The sequence below is a fragment of the Talpa occidentalis genome, unplaced genomic scaffold (genome assembly GCF_014898055.3).
Source record: "Talpa occidentalis isolate TD23 unplaced genomic scaffold, MPIMG_talOcc4v2.1 talOcc4.14, whole genome shotgun sequence".
Classification (NCBI taxonomy): domain Eukaryota; kingdom Metazoa; phylum Chordata; class Mammalia; order Eulipotyphla; family Talpidae; genus Talpa; species Talpa occidentalis.
In genome coordinates, this window is record NW_023601433.1 from 29,524,114 (window position 1) to 29,544,833 (window position 20,720).

Here is a 20,720-nt window from a genome sequence, read left to right on the forward strand (position 1 = left end):
ATTGTTCAATTCTTTGTTTCTGGTCCTTTTCTTGATTAGCCCCTGGATATTTTATTCTATTTCTTTTTTTTTAATTAATTTATTTTTTTATTTTTATATTCCCCATACAATTGCAACCTCCTGATTTTGACACCAATCCCTCCTTTCCCTCCTCCCACCCCCAAAGTGTGTCTCTGGTTCATAGTTGTTTGCTGATCTTGATTTTTTTCTTTCTTACAGTTATTCATTTTCTTGGTCCCTTATTTAGGTTTTCTAGATTCCTGTTATGAGTGAGACCATGCAGTATTTTTCTTTTTCTTTCTGGCTTATTTCGCTGAGCATGATCCCTTCCAGCTCCATCCATGTTGCTGCAAATTGCATGTGTTTATCTTTTTTGAATGCTGAGTAACATTCCATTGTGTATATGTACCACATCTTCTTGATCCAGTCATCTATTTTTGGGCATTTGGGTTGTTTCCAAAGCTTAGCTATTGTAAATAGTGCTGCTATAAACCTAGGGGTGCAGGTGCTCTTTGGAATTAATGTTTCTGTGTCCTTTGGGTAAATACCTAGGAGTGGAATTGCTGGATCATATGGAAGCTCTATCTTTAGTAGGTTGAGGAATCTCCACACAGCTTTCCATAGTGGTTGGACCAGTTTGCACTCCCACAAGCAGTGCAGAAAAAAAAAGACTCAGACTAGCTTAAGTTTATTATCTCACATTACAAGAAGTTAAGGAGATCAGCGTGGGATCCAGGAATTTTCCAATCTAATGATGGCACTAAAAATACAGGTTCTCCCCAACTCTTGGCTGTGCCATTAACTTTTCCATCATGGTTACAATGTGGCAGCGATATTTTCATGCCTCAGCACCCAGAGGAAGAAGAGAGACATCTTTTTTCTAATAAGAAAACTGTGCAGAAATGCCAGCTAATTCTGCTTAAGATGAGGGCTGGAGTTACTAAACATGTTCTCTTGCAAAGCAGTATTTTGTAAGGAAAATAGTTGGTTTGTTCAACTTCTCCTAACAATCTGGGAATAGGATGCATTTTGACGGTTTGGCCTCAATGAAAACAACAGGTACTTCTGCGGTAGTTCAGAATTCTTACACAGAGTAAACAATTTTGACTTGACAACTTTTCAACTGTTGACTAAACAAAGGAAACTCATCACCACAAATAATTCCTAAGCGGTTGTGGTCAAAAAGGCACAGGCAAATATTTTTATGCCCTGCAACTGGTCCAAAATGTATGAAAAATACTTAATGTTCTTTCTCATAACTCTCACAATAGCATAAACAAATAAAGTGCCAAACCCATGCTATTCTTAAAATAACTGCTCATCTGCTAGCTATAGTTATCAGCATTTCTATATAAACACATGATGTCACATGATCCCAGAGCTGTGGGGGTCTCACTAGGAAATCACATGGAAACTAACTTCAGCTGAATCTACAGTGAAATATTTGCATGTGTTTTATTGTGTTTTTGGAAAAGTCATGATGCATTTTTGCTTGAAAGGCAGAAAAAATAAGTCATGACTTTTCCAACAACCCAATATATTCAGATTTTCCCACAGTCAAAAGAACTGGTATTGGAGGGAAATTCTAGTTTAAGTTCCTCTTTATATAAATGAAACCAGCACATAAAGGAGTATTCCCATAGATGGAATTTATTATAATTATATCTACACTGTAAAAGCATAATGTGTAATTACTCAAGAGTTAATTTTTTTTTCTTGCTATAACATACGCAGGAAGAGAGAGTAAGAAGAAAGAATATTTCTCAAGAAGTAATATTAGTGAACTATGTTTATTCTTCCCCTGTATGATGAATGGAATGGTTTAGTAAAATCAAGAAAGTAAAATTGTAGCTCCATTCTGAAGAACTTGCACTGGAACTGCAGAGACAAATTCCTCATCACTATATAATATCTGATTCAGATAGTGTAAGTATTTGTAAGGCTATGGACATTTTAAACAACATTATATTTTAATGAGAATTTCTGACATTTATGATAATTTACCCAAATTTCAGAAAATACAGGTTGAGATTCCTTTTCATTGTACAAGAATAGCCCAACTTCATAATTGCTCTTCTACATTCAACTATCAACTACTCTTAAACAGAAGATGTGCAGCTTCACTTCTCATTTTTCTCTTAATACTAACTTGGGAAGAGCTGATCTAATTCTTTTCTTTGGAAAATAAATCTGAATATAATTAATAGTCATTTCTAATGACTTTTCAAGATTAAAGCTTGTCTAGTATCACCTTCTCGGTGAACTATTCCACTGTCTTCCCAATCAGAATTAATATTTTCAACCTCAGGCACCATAGCATTGTGCTTGAATTAATTGCTGCGTTCTGCCTTGTATTCTTATTGGTCATATACTGTGGAGATTTTCTCCAATTGCATCTTCAATTATCACATAAATCTCTGCTTTTCTTATATGCACAAAACATATTTTTCAGGACTTTTATATAAATTGTAGGCTATCTCCTTCATACACTAAACTCTGGAAATCCCAAATAGATTTTTTTTTTTTTTCACCCTATTGTTTATTCTTCAACAGTCCAACAAGCATAGCTGTGCTTCACATACAAAAAGAAATGGGACCAATCCCCTGAATTCAGTATACTGACTATGCATATAAACAGGTCATAAACATTTCACTGAAAATATAGTACAGTTAAGCATTTAGCCCCTATATCTTTATGTTTTCAATCTCCTCATCAGTATTATCAAATGTCACCATCATCATTACAAATTACTGAGTTCTTACTACATCTCAGGCACTTTTCTAGATGTTAATTCCATTTATCTCTCACAACATTAAAAGTAAGTACTAGCATGATCCCTGATTTTACATTTGAAGCAAGCAAAGTCAAGAGAGCTCAAGAATCTTCTACAAGTAAAGAGCTGCTATACAGCTAAGTCTTTAATAATTATTAAACTATAATTTATTAGTGTTATCAGTTTAAATATAGTATAAGTAATAATTATTCATAAAATGCTATATAATCAGAAGTATTACAGAAATATAGAAATATTAAATATAAGCTATAGATGATTAATCTATTAATAATTAGTGTAATCTACTAAGCAAACACTCATTATGATTAAATTCCATTTTAATATGGATTTATTAAAAATAACAAGTTATTATGTTCATCTATCTGCAGTTTGGGTAGAGCTCAGTGGGGACAGTTCATCTCTGTTCCAGCTGGTGTTAGCAGGAATAGTTCTGCTTGAAAACTGGAGGATTCACTTTCAAAGTGGTTCATGCATAGGCTGGCAAGTTGGTTGCTGGCTGCCAGCTGTGAGCTCACCTGGGGCTGAGGACAGGGATCTTGGGGTTCCTCTCCATATGAGGTTCTTAGCCTGCTTTGGGGCTTCTGCACCTGGTGGCTGGGATCCTAGCATGAGCATTTCGAGAACCAAGTCCAAAAGCAAGTTATTTTTTATGACTTAACCTTGGAAGTTACTTCTGCTTTACCTACTAGCCAAAGCAGTGGCAAAAGTCTCCCTCAGCTTTTTATCTATCTATCTATCTATCTATCTATCTATCTATCTATCTATCTATCTATCTATCTATCTATTTATTTTAAGATTTATTTATTTATTTATACAAGCATTGGGTACAGTCAGAAGCGCGGAAGGGTACAGAGAATTCACCAGAGCCAGAGCAGGGAGCAGAACAGGCAGAAGGACCGAAGTACACTGCTGAGGTGGAGCAGCGGGCGGCAGGAGAGGTCTGCGCACCATGTGGAACCCTCGCCAATGGCCTGGGATCTAACCAGCACTGCAGAGGCTGAGGGCAGCTTCGCAGCCCAGCACTCAACTGCTGTGCCACCAGGGGAGGCCCTCCCTCAGCTTTTTAAGGGAAGAGGACACAGTTCTTGATGGTGGTGGTGGCAGAGTTCAAGATCACATGGGATGGAGGCATTGTTATTCATTGTTTTCTTTAGAAAACAATCTTTCACGGAGCCTTGCAAAATGAGGTCCCAAAGTAGCTTTACCTCCATGTCTCTGAAAGCTCCTGGTGGTAGGCATGCATAGCTCAACACTGTTTACTTTGCCAAACATATAGTAAGACCCAATTTATGTTTACCGAGCTCTGAGTAACTCAGGCAGTCCTGCATAACTCTGCCCTCTGCCTAAAATGTTTATCCTTTAAATCTAATTTTGAATACCATCTTTATTGAAAGGCCAACCCTGAACTTCCTGCTAGAAATGCTTGCTAGGTCTGAACAATAAAAGTCCTTTACCTGTTCCTTCCTTAAAATTATGAGATCTCCTAAATTCAAAAGTCAAATCCTATCTGTATCATAGGCTCACCAGAGGTAACATACCAAGTTGGAGAGATTCACACTTTGTTTCTAGACATTCCACAAAGTGGCCTTCCACTTTACAAGGCTAGAAGATCCCAGCCCCAGACATGTGTGAAATTTAATTTAAAAAGTTCTTAGGAGCCTGCTACCTTCCTAGGCACTGAAGAGATGATAAAAATTCTTGAATGCAAGTATGTTTATATTTACTCTATGTGTAAGAGAATACTAGATAAATTAAAATAGGTATAAAATACTATGGAGGAGGCAGAGATCAAAGTATATGAAAGGTGTATGTGCACAGTAGCTTTAAATGCCTAGAAGCTGGAACTTCTATTAAGAATTTTGGTAGCTATCTGCTCTCCAGCAGGACAAGAGAGAAAAGATATATTTCATCATGCATCCTTAAAAATTACTTTGGCTCAAAAATAAATCAGACTTTGCCAGACATCTGCCTTTCAGTTATTGAGATTCAACTTTTGATATTAAGGTGATATCCATTATAGCATTGATCAATAATTTATTAATCAGTCAGGGATAAAAGTCTTCTTATAAGCTCTCACAAGGTCTATGCATGTATACATGTTCCCTGTTTTTCTTTTTTTCTTTTTTTTAGAGAAAGAAAACATTTATTGAGGAGAAAAGGAACAGAAATAAAGTGGGACTCCCAGACCATGAAACCAGGCCAGGGAGGGGCAAGGAAGCCCTGTTTGCTTATTAATAAAGCAAAGTTTTGGGGATTCATGGGCCCAATTGTCCTTTAGAAAATTTAGAGTCATAAAGAGATGTAAGACTCAGTCAGCAGAAAATTAATTTTATTTAAATCTATTTCTTTTCATAGGATCAACTATTTATTGTTATCTACCTTTAAACTTATTAAGGTAACTTTAATAATAGAGTGACTACAAAAGACAATAGTTGATGAAATGAATAATCATTTAATATGGTAGGTCTTTCAAAAAAATCTCTAAATCACATCTTTACCAATTGAACTCTTACTGTTTATAGTAAAAACCTGGTACCTGCAAGACTCTTAGTTCTACCAGGCAAATGTCTTACATATTAATAATAAAAGGTTGAATGAAGCAAATACATTATTTCCCTGATCAACAATGCTCAGTACCCATGGCTCACTATCAGTTTCCATCACTGCAATGTCAAGGTTGCTCCATTTCCTACCCTGCTGGTTCATAGCAGTCAGTAAATTATTAAGATGTGTTCACATCATCAGTTACTAGCTGCTCACTGGAGCACCCCAGCTATTTCCTGGCTGTACAGACAGGCCTGGGTCATATCCTAAGATATTGTACAAGATCGCCATTGGAGATGGAATGAGTGGTGTGGTGGGCTCCTTGCTCCAGCACTACAGCTCACCCATTCTGACTAGCTCCTGTGTCTACTGTTCCAGTTGTTTTGATTAATTTACCTATCACCCACACCCAGTTTTTCCTCTGGATTTTCTTGGAGCATTGCCAATGGCCTCACTCCTTGTTAAGCAATCACTATACTGAGCTCAAGTCATATACTGTCATTTGACTTCTTTCCTGTCACCTCAGGGAAAAAGAACAAAAACAGAAAAAGTGAGTCTCTATAAATCCCCCAGACCACCATTATTCTTTAAAGACACTAACTTCCAGAGAGGAAAGGAAGATCTGAGAACAATATCGTGATCTTCTTCTGCCCCATCCAAGTGAAGTGTTGGGGGATTAGTTTATGAGCAAGCCAGGAAGTAAGACCTTGCAAGAAGCACAAACGGACATATAAAATCCATCCTCAGTGTGATGGAAGGTGAATCTCTGTGATGGAATGTGAATCTTACTGATACTCAGTCTCTGGTGTTGCACTGTCTATATCTGCCATTGTTGCTATTCCACAGGAAGTTGCTTCACTTGCATGGGGTAGGAGTGGATCATGTATTGTTCTCAGGTCTTCTTTTCTTTATCTGAAACTTACTGTCTTTAAAGAACAATGGAGGTCTGGGGGATTTATAGAGGCTCACTTTTTGTGTTTTTATGCTTTATTGATTTTTCCAAAGCCAATTAATCTTGAATGATTTTAATAAGTCTTCCTATAATCCCTAGAGAACATTGAATAAAATGAAAATTAACTACAAAGTTGGGGAATTGATCCCCTACCACAAAGTATAAAATGTATGACCATGGTGATCCCTCCTCAGTCTTCTAAAAGGGTTACCACTACTTCAAATTTTGTGGGAATCATTTTTGCTGAAATTTATACTCCTACAACATGATTCTGGTTACTATTTTCAACAGACCATACTTGGAAACTGTAATGCAACTGTAGTTTCTGAGTCCACTGGTTATTTTAGCATATACCCAACCCAGAATACTCCTCACTAAACACATGAGGTTTAGTTTACCATCTTGTATAAAAATATAGATAAGGGGACTGCTGGGAAAACTAGAATTTTCAAAAGAAATGGTGAAACAGAATGGATTTAACAGCAGTTTCTCTTTAGCAGAGAACATCTGTGATTCATCAAAACAGGGATCTGATGGAAGAAGGTTTAAAAATCAAGTTAAAAAACTTGAGACTGTAATTATGGTATCCTCCTAAGATAATCTGCAAGGTAGGTATTATGTATGCTTGGCAAATGAAGAAACTGAGGCTTAGAAAGTTAAACTCATGGGAAGGTCTATAACGTGAATAGAGGTCATTGGTTTGGTCACTCCAATGCTCAGAATTCTACCATGTGAAATATTATCTGTCAGTAGAAGGTTGGTTACTGGCAGCCTACGTTCAGATAACACCATTTGGCCATTTTCATGACACTTGGAGATTTATCTATAGATGCATGACAAACATCAGGAAATAAGGAGTGTAAAAGGTATTCTAGAGAATGAATAAAAGATGAATGTCATTAGATTCCAACAAAGCACGGACTTAGGCTGGGTCAGTTAACATAGAATACTGCGGGAGAATCCTTGGCCCCCTGAGCTCACTGATAGCATACATGCATTCTACCCGTTTGCCTTTACAATCCTGGTTACTCTGTAGGTTGACAAAACAGGAAGAAATGGATAAGAAATATCTACTCTGTAAGAAAGTATGGTTGCCTTTGGTGAGAAGCAGTGACATCTAAGACTGTGTGCAGGAATGGACAATATCTACAATAGCAGCAATTATTAATAATCATAGCTAATATCTATGGAGTGCTTATATGTGCTGTGAACCTTACAGAGACTTGTTTGTTAATTCTTTAATATTCTATGACAGCAGTTCTAACTATTTTATACCCAAGGAATCTGAAACTTAGTCTAGCTAGTCTGTGATGCAATGCCCCACCTCCTGTCCCACTATGACCACAAAGCATAGATGCCATCTCAGAACAGTAAGGAACTGTAAGCAGAAGTATTTGAAGAAGATGGACTGAGAGTGTTTCACAGAAGAGTCAGCTGAATTGTACGTAAGAGTGAGTCGAAGGAGGGCTGCCAGCCAAAAAAAAAGGCTAAATAATAGGAGGGGAGAAAGGACTAGAAGTCCACCTGCCTGCCTGTTTTGGGTTTCTCTCTCTTTTTTTTTTTTTAAAGATATTTATTTATTTATTTATAGAAGAACCGGGGTACAGGCCAGATTCGAGGGAGGGTGAGAGGATTCACCAGAGACAGAGCGGGGAACAGAACAGGTAGACTGACAAAATACACTGGTGTGGGGAGCAGTGGGAGAGACAGGAGAGGTCTGCTGTGCCTTGTGGGACCCTCGCTGGCCGGCCGGATTGAACCTGTGCTGCAGAGGCTGCGGACAGCTTCACAGCGCTGAGCTCAACCACATGCACCCCCAGGGGAGGCCCTTGGGTTTCTCTCTTGATCATGGCCTTTGCCCCATAGTTGATGGTTTAATGAGAAGAAAGCCAAATATATGCATGGATTCCAATGACTTTAATTCTAAGGACGCTGATGCCATCCTTTTGTGAGTATCAGAGTTGAGAGACAAATTCAGTAACAAAACACCAAAGTATTTTCCATACTTGTACCAAACCGCAAGCAGAGACAGTGAGGACTTTTGTTTTCCATTAGAATAAAATCTATGATATGAAGAAATGACCACTCCAGTCTAGAGAGGCACAGAAATGGGACAAGGAAAGTCATCAGTGTACTTTCATCCAGGATGATTTAAACAGAAGACCCAGGAAGAACAAGGACACAGCTAATATTTTCATCTATTTTGAAGGAAAGGTTTCCCTCAGGAGAAGGTTTCCCTCAGGAGGCCCACAGGGGCCTCCCCAGTGGCGCAGTGATTAAGTGCTGGGTTGCAAAGCTGCCCGCAGCCTCTGCAGCTCCCATTTGATCCCCAGCTGCCGGGCGAGGGTCCCGCATGGCTCCCTGCTCCCCTCATCAGTGTATTTTGGTCCTTCTGCCTGTTCTGCTCTCCGCTCTGGCTCTGGTGAATTCTCTCACCCTCCTGCACTTCTGACTGTACCCCAGTGCTTGTATAAATAAATAAATAAATCTTTAAAAAATAATAAAATAAAAATCTGAACTACACACATGTATTTCACGTGAATACCCACATATATGTTCAATATTGTAAGTATGTATTTTAGTGAACACAGGGTAGATTCATTCAGACTGAACAATTGCTTTTATCATTAATACATGATTTGTATTTAAGAATCCTATTGGATACCATTAAACAGCAGTACCTGGATTAGTCAATTTCAACTGAGTATAAATATGCCCAGGTTTAAATTCCTCTTGCTCCTTAGACACAGTTACAGGATTAAACCATAAGGCAATCAAGGATTTTCATTTTCTGCTCAGTAGGAGCCAACTAAATACAAAACTTCCACTTATTATTAACCTTACTGCTTTTGAAATCCCTACTGTGTGTTCGGCAGTCTATCCAAAGAATTTTTACAGCTATATTTTTTAAACAAAGTTTCAAAAGACTTCACCTATAAATAAACTTCCATCTTATAAATAAATATGTGATAAGAACAACTTCCCACAGAGATTAATTTAGCTGAGATATTTTTAGTACAGGGTGGATAGGATTGTTTTTTTTAACTCATTTGATAGGTTGTGAATAAAGGCAACAACCTGCCAAGTAAAGCCTCGCCTATTGCCTCCAGTTCAGCAACAAAAAGTTTCCAGATAGTATGTGAATCTCCCAGACGTATCCTGTCTTTCTTACTGAGAAACCTTATTGGTCAGCTTGCATGAAATCCACATGAATGGTAGGACTAGTACATTAGCAATGTATACCTGCTTCAATAGAATATTCCCAGTATTTCATTATAGTAAACTAACCACAATCACAAAGAATATTTTGTTCTTAACAAGTTTTTTTATAAAGATTTATTTATTTATGCATACAAGAGCTGGTGTGCAGGCCAGAGATGTGGGGGTTGAGAGGATTCACCAGAGACAGAGTGGGGAGCAGAACAGGCAGATTTACTGAAACACACTGCTGAGGGGAGCAGCGGGCAAGACAGGAGAGGTCTGTTGCGCTATGCGGGTAGCTCCCTGGCCAGGGATCGAACTTGTGCTGCAGTGGCTGCAGATAGCTTCACAGTGCTAAGATTTAACCCCTTGTGCCATCAGGAAAGCCCCTTAAGTTTTTCCTTGCAAAATCTGTGATTTCGTTTCAGTTCAGTTACTTTCTCAATCTGTGTAATGTTCTTCACCTATAAACTCAGAGGCTCATGATGATGATTTCTTAGATTTTTAACAGTTCCTAAAGAGTATAGAAATGGAATTTTGAGGAGACTCAATAAACATCATCTGTCTTCTCAGACGAGTTTTGCACAAATGAGCAGTTAAGACCAAAGAGTCAGCAACTGAGGACTTTACCTCCGGGTCTGATGAAAGCCGGCTCGGTGAATGGGCAGACTGAGGTCCACTTCATGGATCTCAGGGTTGGCAGCCCTGGTGGGGCAGGCCCCCTGTCCCAGTGCAAAGCCAATAGTCCCCAAGTTCACAGTCTGGCCCAGAATAGCAGAGACCCCACTGCCTGCAGATAGGCAGAGAAAAGAGAGCACTGCTAAGCTGTGTGCCAGCTTTTTCCACTCACATTCCTGCTAAATCACGTTTCCCACACTAGGGCGGAAAGAGTGAGGGACACCGGGGAAGCCAGGTGTGTTGGAGAAAATTACCTTCTAGGAAATCAGTTACAGAAAAACAACATTTTCCTCTAACAAATTCAACCGTGATTCCTGCCATACCCAGATATAAAGCAGGTGATCCTGTAAATACATAAATGTTTAGATTGCTTTCATTACAGCAGTATGAGTGCTATACAATATAAGAGACTGGAAAGATGCTAATCGAGGTTTGTTCTTACTCAAAAAGGCTTCAACAATTTTATTCTGCTTCTCTCTAGCTTCAAAATGTCTAGGAGAAGCTTGCTGATCTTTATTTGCAGACAGATTTTGATTACAGAAATAGAATACAAAAATACTCAAAACATACAACTAGGTATACATTTAAATATAGCTAATATCAAATTCATATTTTCTCCTAAGGCAGACATTATAATTATTGATGCTACTAGCTTCTTACCAATTCTTCTGAAAAAAACAAATGTGCTGCTGTTATTATTAGCATGAAAATTTATAGCTGACCAATTTTTGTGTTTATTGTCAAGCATTTTGTCAACAATTTAAGAATATTTCTCCAAGTTCTCTCTGTACCTTCCTCCCTCCTTCCCTCTCTCCCATCCTTTCCCTAATATTGTTTTAATGTACTTTATGTAATTCAGGGGTATGGATCACAGCTCTTCAGGTGTATGTCACTAGCTATTCCCACCAAAGCACCTATAGTCTACTAGAGCCCACTGGGTCTCCTCCACACACTGCTGTCCCTTCCCATCACCCTTCCTCCATCACCCCATCTGATAGCCCTAATTTTACTGACAGACGAATAAAGTTTGTTACTGGTTTGGCTTTGACTCAACCTTTATTTTGTTTCTCTACATTCCACATAGAAGTGAACTATGCACTATTTTATTCACATCAAGGGCAAAATAACTTATGGAAGGGAACTGTAACTTACACAGTCAACAAAGTGCTTTATTCCCCTGTATGTCTGAAAGACTGTCCTATATCAAAATATGCAAAACAATCTAATTCTTTTTCACAACTCCTTAGTAGTCCCAACAACGATTTACCAAAATGCAATGGATCTGGACTACTATGAATGATCATTTAGGTGGGGTCACTATAATTTAAACCATATCTTCTGTGCCTTCACAAGTACATCATTAGGACTCTTCCTAGCAGGGGTCAAAGATTATGTGCTTTTCACATTTTGAAAGTTCACCAAATTGCTTACTAATGGGCTTGCTGCAATTTACACTTTTACCAAAAGGGTACAAAGAGTACCCAGCTTAGCAATACCTTATTGTACTGAGAATTATCAAACTTTTAAATGCTTCCCAATCTGGTAAATTAAAAACTACCTCATTTCAATGTGCATTTCTTTAATTCATAAAGTGTCTTTTTTCCCATATGGTTACTGTCTATTTATTCATCTTTCTTCAACTGCTCTTCCTTAACTTTGGATTGAGTAATTTGTATTGATCACTGGGTTTTAAGAGTATTTTTTCTTGTACTTCCCTTTTATGGGCAAGTTAATATTTAAAAAGAATTTTCTGGCAAGCATTTTTCCATGATTTGATTTTATATATTTAGCAGTACAGATATTTAAAAAAAGGAAGAATATTTCCTGATTGTGTACTTGTAAAGGCACAAAAGGTATTGTTTAAATTCTAGTGACCACACCTAAATGATCATTCATAGGAGTCCAGATCAATTCCTAGATTAAGATTTATAGTCTCATAAGACTGATAAATTTGATATTATCTTAAGTAGTATTTTAGTTTCTGTGACCATTCTTAAAACAGCCTTATTGTTTTGACTGGGAATACACTATAGTTACAGTTAATTTATGGAGAATTGGCATTTTCATAATACCAAATCTTCCTATCTAAAAATATGCTATTTGATTTCACATATTCAATCATTCTTTTATGATAACAGTGGAGGTTTGAAGTTGTTACTGTTGGTCCTACACATTTCTGATTAAATTTCTTCCTAGATATGGTATCCTTTTTGTCAATATTATACATGGAGGCTCTTCTTTCAGAATCCAGGTATTCGTGTGTATGAAAACTCAAACTAAGCTCTGTAAAATATTTTTTTAAAAGTAGCTCCTTTACCAAATTTTTTTAAATTTGTTTTTACTGAGAATTTCAAGTTTACTATGGTTGATATTGTTTTCGAATAAAAGCTAGTAAGATTTTGATTGATTGGGATACTGAATGTTCTTTACCCAAACTATCATGCACAAAATTCATAGGACAGGCTTTATATTTCTTTCATATTTTAATTTCTTAAACAAGGGCCTTTTTCTTATATCCATTTTGAGTTTACTGACACTACAAAATATACCATATGGTTGGCTTCAAGATTTTCAATTATTGACATTCATATTTGAATGAAAGAGTAGCATAAATATAACAAGAAATTGGTGTACCTTGCAATTTTTTCTGGTTTTCTCAATAAATTCTATCCAGAATTTGGGAATAATAATAAAGGTCAAAACCCAGAAATTTCAGTGACATAGAGCAAATGATTCCTCATATTTCACTCAATAATATTGATACAGGCGATATAGAGAAGAACAGCATTTGACCATGTGACCCAGAATCTGTTCTTCTTGTTAAGTATGTAGCCACTTTATTGCAGTAGACAGCAGTGAAGGTGAGTCCCACAGATCAGAAAGAGGGTTCTTTTCTGCTGGTGGTGATGAGTAAGCATCAGAGAGCAGAAAATACAGGACTGAAGAGTTAGGGGATGGTATTATAAGTCTGAAATCAGTACACTACAGTGAACAGTCACCTGTTCGGCAAATAGTTTTACTAGTACACACGCTCCTTTACATAATATCTTTACTTTGCTTATTTTTGTTTATTTTTAATTGAGGTAATATTTGGATACCCTCATTAGATATCACCAACCTAGTGCAATTACCAGCAAATCACCTCTAGTCCACCACCATAGTCCATTGTGCTTCCTTCCTTCTTTGTCATTATGCTTCTCCCTCTCCTACCCCACCCCTACTCTTACCCCACTTTGAAGCTTCCATTCTACTGTCAGCTTCCAAGGCTTAGTTTTTAAGTTTGTTTTTATCTTATTCTTTATAGTCCACATATTAATGACACCATCGATATTTATTTTTCTGGTACTGTGCTCACAACCAGAGAGGTTCAACAGATACCACACAGCTGACAAAGTCTAAAGTATTCCCTCTCTGGTCCATTACAGGAAAAGTTTGCCTACCCTTGTTCTAAGTCATTTCATGATCAAATTCCCATAGAGAGAAAACATGGAGGTGTTTTCTGTTGTCTGATGGGAAGGGGCAGGGCACAGTTTGAGGTAAATAGGATTGAGCAGGAGTTTTGAGAGGACCAAATTGGGAGCTAAGATTCAACAAGTTGGGAGCTAAGATTCATGACCATCATGTCTGCAGTGGTACAGTGACAGGCAAAGACAGAGTGAAGGACAGCTCACAGCCAGCCTTGAGCAAAGCCTTGAATGCCCAGTGAACACATTTACAATGCATTTAGCAGAAGAAGGGATTTATAGATACTGTTAGAAGGTGGGACATGATCAATATAGAAACTGAGAAAGATAAACCTGATGTCTGTGTAGGAGTATGTGCCAAAAGTGACAGCTGAATGAGGATCAATGTGGAAAGTCAAGGAATATGACTTACTCAGCTTTGTGTCCCAAGCACTTCACCCAATGTCTGACAGAGAGAATGCTAAACTTCCCTCCTGGAATGAAGAAAAATAGAAAAGTTATCGCATTAGTTTAGGAGTAAGTTCATGATGGTAAGCCTAGGTAAATGCTTATTTGGAGATGGTCAGGAAAAGATAATTTTGAAAAGACTGTGAAGAAAAAATATAGACCTTGCCTAACAATATTGAGAAATTTGAAAATAACATACTAAGGAGTGCTAGGGAGCAGGGGTCATTAGCTAAAATAAAATATTAGGTGGAGAAGCAAATGATACAGCTTTGAGAGGAAGCTGTCAGTTTAGCATTAGTGAAATAAAGTTCTGGGTGGGAAGCAAGGGCTAGAGTTTGAGGCCAAGAATCTACACAGGGAAACCTCACAGGTGACATATGCTTTGGGAGGCAAAATTTTATAATCAGGAAATCTTTAATGAAAAACTGATAGCTGTTTTTCTCTTGAAATAATCAGGAGATTAGCCCAGACTGTGTCCTGTGCATGCATGGCAGTGGCAATGGGAGACGTGCAGGAGCTCGCCCCTGAGTGGGAATGAGTCCCCAGGGCACCAGAGCTTTGCCATGCCCTGATGCATCCCTGCATTTCTCCTCAGTGGAGAAATATTTTTCCATTCTTCATATCTTATCAAATGAGAAGGAAAAAGACCAAGATCGCTGGATCTTTCTAGAAAAGAAATGGGTGGCAGTATGTTGTCTGAAATGGAAAAGAGTAGCCATACTATTTATTGTTAAATATTTATTTATTTATTTATCTATCTATTTATTTATTTATGGCATAGAAGTACTGGGTTGTAGGCTAGAGGTGCAGGGGATGAGAGGATTCACCAGAGGCAGAGTGGGGAGCAGAACAAGTGGATTTACAGAAACACACTGCTGAGGGAAGCAGGTGATACAGGAGAGGTCTGCTGCACCATATGTGGGTTAGATCCCTGGCCGGGGATCGAACTCAGGCCATAGTGGTTATAGTGCTGACACTTAGCTCCTAGGCTACTAGGGAGGCCGAAGATTTACTAACTTAAAAGGAAGCTCCTGGCCCAGTAAGTGACTCCTATAGACAGTTGAGTCTTTGCATTCTAATCCTATTAACGCAAGGCACAGTAAATAAATGGGCCAAAACTGGGTTCTCAGGCATTCAGACATAACTAAATGAAAGTCTATACATTAAAGCTTTCACAGTTTAATAAAATAGATAAATGCAACAGTCACTAATTCATAATGCTCTATTTCAGAACATTAAAAAAAATATGTAGGGTCTGCTGATCAACCCAAAGGTCATATTGAATGGGTAAATATTTAGCAAAATTAAACTTGACTTCAAGATTGCCAAGGTAGAGTTCTGTTTTACCTTTGCTTGCCCAGCACAACTGGAAAGGTGACATAATATATATAAAACAATTTATAAAGATGTATGAATTGGAGCTTAAATATAATATTTTCATTTTATGAGGACTTACTTTACAGAGGCTTTGCCCTAAGAGTCCCTTTAGATGATACCTTTGCTTTCTCAGAACACAGCAACCCAAGGATGCAAGCTTCACAGTGTGAATTTCACAGCATGTGACTTCCTCAGTCAATGCACAATGCCCAATCCCACACAAGTCCACCGCGTACCCCATCCCCATGTCTTTCTTCCATTCTACTTAGTGTGTTTTAAATGTTAAAATCTTATCCTAGAAACATTTTAAAATAAAGATCTTTTGTAGATCATGAAGGGATGTTTCAAAGCTGAAAATACAACACCATTTACCTTAATAATAACATTATGTTTTTCAATTAAGTCCACTGCAGTTAAATTATTGGTTTCCTTTCTGCACAAAATAAATGTCCAAAACTGAATTCTTCACTGTGTTAACATTACGTGGTATCCTGATTGTGGCAAATCCATGTTTGCTGTGAGTGCAAATTATCATTTTAGCCAATTTAATAAGGGCAGACAGAAAATAAGGGAATACCCACAATCCAGATAAACAGCCAGAGAGGAAAGGGGCGTGATTTGCATCTACTTTATTTATTTTTTTTTTTTTTTAGATTTATTTTTATTTATTTATTTATGCAAGCACTGGGTACAGTCAGAAGGGTGAGAGAATTTAACTGCAGCAGCTGGTGGCAGGAGACATGTGGGACCCTCCTCCAGAGCAGATCGAACCGGTGCTGCAGAGGCTGCAGGCAGCTTGCTCAACTGCTTGCATCTACTTTATTAATACGACCTTCTGTTTACATAGATTCTGTCTCTGAGGTGCTCAAATAATTTTTCAGACAGTAACCAATTAATCTCTAGCTATGTAGGTGGCAGCATTTCAGATTAAATTATCTTGCAGTCACTCCCTCATTAAAAAAAGAAAAAGGATGTCAAGCATGTGACAAAGCATCTTGTCAAAAAACGATTTCACAGTTGAAGAAGCTTTGCAAAAGAAGTGCAAATGATTCCTGTTTGCTTCTGCAGTCCCAGGTTGGTGACCTCCAGTCTTCTGAGGGATGACCATTCTAGACAACATGGGCTCAGTCCTCTCAGGAGCTTAACTGTAAAGAGCCTTTTTCAGGAAAGCACACAGGAAATGAAGAACCAAAACTGGGATTCCATGCAGGGCAGAGTTAGTTTATTTTACGGAAGCCAAGAAGCTGAGAAAGAGCAGTTTAGGATTACAGAGAGCTCACGAAAATGAGCGCTCCTTACCAGCTTCTGGAGAAGAGCATTTTTCTACTGGGACAATATTTCTAAGCCTTTTCTTAGCATATTTTATAATTTCCTATATAATGAAGCTTAGAATAATGAGAATGTAGAAAATATAGAGTTGACATGGAATAGGTGCAAGACACGTAGTATCAAGTCACTGTGACATCCTGGTCTTTCCAAATACTTTATCGAGTCTGTTCATTACTGCTGTGTTAACCCAAGTGTCCTCAAATTATTCCCCTAGCGCCTTTCAGATTTATTTTCAGAGGACAGTAGACCAAAACAAGAGAGCAGTCTTGAAAGATCCATTTGATTAAAATAGTGCCTTTTATAAACCTGATTATGAAACAGTCCCAAATAATGTAGTGCCTTCCAGGGGGTGGGATGCAATGTTTTAAAATCACACAAATATGGGGGGGGGGGGGAGATGTGAAAGGAGTTCTGAGGAATTTACTTTCATGAAAACAATAAAGGAATGCCTCCCTGTATTTTTATATCCCATTATTCGTTCACTCACTTGACAAATATTTACTGAGAGGCTACTAAATTTCAGCTACTAAGTTAGGTACTGGCTGTAAAAGATGACTATAATAGATAGGATATAAAACTAAGCAAAATTTATAGCTCTGTGGAGAAGGCAAACAAGCAGCAATGGCACCTCAGTGTAATAAAAAAAAAATCGTACAGTTTAGGGTTGTGCAGGAGCAACGTGGGTATTGGGAGGTCAGAGAAGGTTCCCAGAGGAAGTGATCGCCAAGCTGAGATATAAAAGGTGAGCAGGTGTTAATCAGGTGAGTGGAGGGTGGGGGAATGAATGGGGATGACAAGGGCATTCTGGGGGAAAGGTTATCTTGTTTTGCAAATAAAAGAAACTGCAGATCAAGTACGATGAGTGCCTTTCCAGGGTTATACCTGTTACTTTGTGAAACAGAAAGTGAACACTGGTTTTTTTGTTTGTATGTTTGCTTTAGGGCTGGGGGGTGTTTTTCTCCCTGAAAGAACCATAGTGTTCCCCAACAGAGTTGCATGTCCATGTGGACAGAGGCTAAAAAAAATAAGACCTGAAAACAAGAGGAATGAAACATTCAACAGCAGAGTGAGAGAATGCTTGTTCTATGAGCAAGCAGGACAGGCTCAGGAAAGCACTCTGGTGTCACCTGGCTATTGCTGCCATGTCCAGGCAGGAGAAGAAGTCCAGGAAAAGAAAGGAGGAAAGCAAGTGGAATAAGAAAATGGGGGTGAGGTGGGGGACAGAAGGTGAAGAGAAAAATGAAAAAAAGAATCATAATGGCAAGAAGAACTGCCTTCAAAATTTGCTTCAAAGATAAAACTTCTTATCCAATTAATCTTCCTAACGCACTGTCATATCTGAGGTATAACTTGTCAAAACCCATCAATGACACTCCCACTTCACTCCACATTATGGTACCAATCTACCTTCCCTAGCTCATTATTTCCCCCAAAAGACTCCATTTCACTAACACATCTTGACACTTCTATTTCTCCATTTGGGTCAGTATCATCCTTGCCTATAGAGATTTTATCTCATGTCTCAACTCCCAAAATATTTCCATCAAGTTTTTGTTCAAATTTATTTCCTACATTATATATTATTTTGAATGTTCTTATTTATTTCTGATTTGTCTCTTAAATCAACACATCAGTGAAATTTTACTCTTTAGCACTACCAACATTCTTTTCCGCATTGTAAGTTCAGCAATTTCTAGTGCTGGGTGGCAAGGCATTATGCTGGATAAAGAAAAAACAAATAAATGAATAAATAATCACCTCCACCCTGAATACGCTCATGCTGTGAATTCTCCACCAAGTTAGTACAGTGAAATGAGCCAAGGTCTTCTTTTGTTAAAAACTTGGCTTCTTAAGATTGGAAAAAAATCCTAGTTAATAAAAATTTTTACACAACAGAAAGTCTCTTCTTTCAATCCTAACCCTAAAGTTTTATAGTACTGGTCATTAGCTTCAAAACTTATGAGCAGTTCTATGTAGTGCTCAGAGCTAGTCTTTTTATGTGCAAATATATTGGTGTGCGTTTGTGTATAAAAGCATAAAAATGCAGGCATGCACACACACATACCCATGGAAATCAACTACTCTCACTATATTCAACAAGACTTTTCCCACTTACATTTTGTCATGTAATTTTCCAGATCAGCACACATAGATCTACTGCATTCTATTTGATAGCTGTATAATATTCCATTAAATAGAGATACCTCTTATTAATCAGTTTCCTTCAGAAAGAATTGAGTTAATGTTTAATTTTGCTTATAGCTTTCCACCTGGAGGGAGATCTTTCTCCTCTTACTAACCTTATGTCAGCTCTTGTTTCAGTGGGTAATTCACTTTCCTTCCTACTCTTGGTATACTGAACATCAAGATCTCCCTTTTTGTCCTGCGCAACATGACACAGCATCTGCAGTGCATGAACTAAAGGCCTGCAGAGCCTCAGGGAATGTCTCTCAGCATCTCTGCTCCTGTGCTACTTGCACTTGGTAAAGTCTGGAGTGCTTCCCAGTGGGGCTTCTCATTTCTCCTGCTCCCCCTCTGCTTTGTGCTCAATGAAGTCCAAAGTTCTATGATGGTTTCTCCTCAACTTTCCAGGATTTCTAAACTTTTCTAAGTTTTCCATCTGTGCCTTCAGCTTTGTACTTGCAAAGGTACTATCTAATCACTGATGGTCCAGAGGAAAGAGCTGATGGAGTAATACAGAGTAATTCTGTAGCCAGAGTTCCAAACCACCACATGAGCTTTCATGCAGATGTGGAAAGTATTAAAGTTTAGCTGACTCCTTCTTAATCTGTCAATGGCAGCGTCTACTTCCTCTGGTTGTTTCTTAAATCTAGAGAGAAGTAGAGGGGGAGTCTCTTTTATTCACTATCTGGATTTTCAGTTCACTCAGTTAAATGGGTTTGGGTGGGTTTAACAGACTGATTTTTGGGCATATCTAGATTGTTCTCATTGTTAGGGCAGTGGCAATGGCTCTTAAGACTTTCTGCATCTTAGTTGAGGGGCAATTCACTAAGCATCTATCTAAGAGCTCTCTATGTATTAACTGCTTCAGTTGTTGTAACATTATGGGAGCACCTCTACCTTTGCCTCAATTTTAAAGTTTGAAAGTGAGTCCCAGAGAGATTATATAACTTGCTCAATTTATATAGGGTTGTAAGTGATTGAGTTAGAATTTTAACCTAAGGAGCACTAACCTAATCTGTTCTTCTCCTTCAGTTTTGTGGGGGTATTTTTGTTTTTGTAGTTTTTAAAATATAAACTCCATTTATAGTTCTTTCTTATTAAGTGTCATTGTTTTACATCTTGTTAATTTTTTGACAGTATAGGATTTCACCCCTCAAGTGTGGTCACCATAGCTCTTCTACCACCAAAGCACCCATAGTCCTCCATGATAGTCCATGACTCTCCTTGTTTTAACTAAAGCCATACTAAGTCATACAAAGTTTTGCAGAATCAGGTGGGCTTCTATGATTTTGCTATAGTACTTTACCCAGTGCCTTTGCACCTATTGTTCCCAAAGTCCAGATTAACCTTTCCTGGACTATCTCCAGGTGGAAAACCTACTGATCTTCCATTGACATTTCAATAACTAAATCAGTCATCCTGTCCTCTGAGCAGTCTTTTAGATCCTCCACCTCCTGAAATATTATCCTATTTTCCCCTCTGCTTCCAAACATTTTGATAGCTTGGTAGTATGTTCTGTATACTTTTCAGCTTTACAGTGGAGCCAACTGCCTTAAATTTTCAGGTACTTTTCCTAAAAGAATATCTGAAGGTTGAAGAAGAAATTATTGAGCAAATTAGTTTGAAAATGCAGTCAATATACTTTTAAAGGTCAGTTTATCCTGCCTAACTGAAACTTGTACTCTTTCACCAGCCTCTCCCATTTCTTCCTCCCCAGCTTTTGCTAACCACAACTCTCTGTTCCTATGA

General features: G+C 38.0%; 1 protein-coding gene across 6 annotated transcripts in view; it reads right to left on the reverse strand.

Moving 5' to 3' along the window:
• The window catches only part of CHRM3 (cholinergic receptor muscarinic 3), a 520,419-nt gene that overhangs the window by 416,246 nt on the left and 83,453 nt on the right, over positions 1 to 20,720 (reverse strand). Inside the window, exon 1 of one of the 6 annotated variants that reach the window (XM_037510255.2) lies at positions 14,047 to 14,089. The exons of the other annotated variants lie outside the window; for them this stretch is intronic. The gene's annotated coding sequence lies outside the window, so the exon portion shown is untranslated. Of the gene's footprint in view, positions 1 to 14,046; positions 14,090 to 20,720 lie in introns of those variants that run through there. 6 annotated transcript variants of the gene reach the window in all.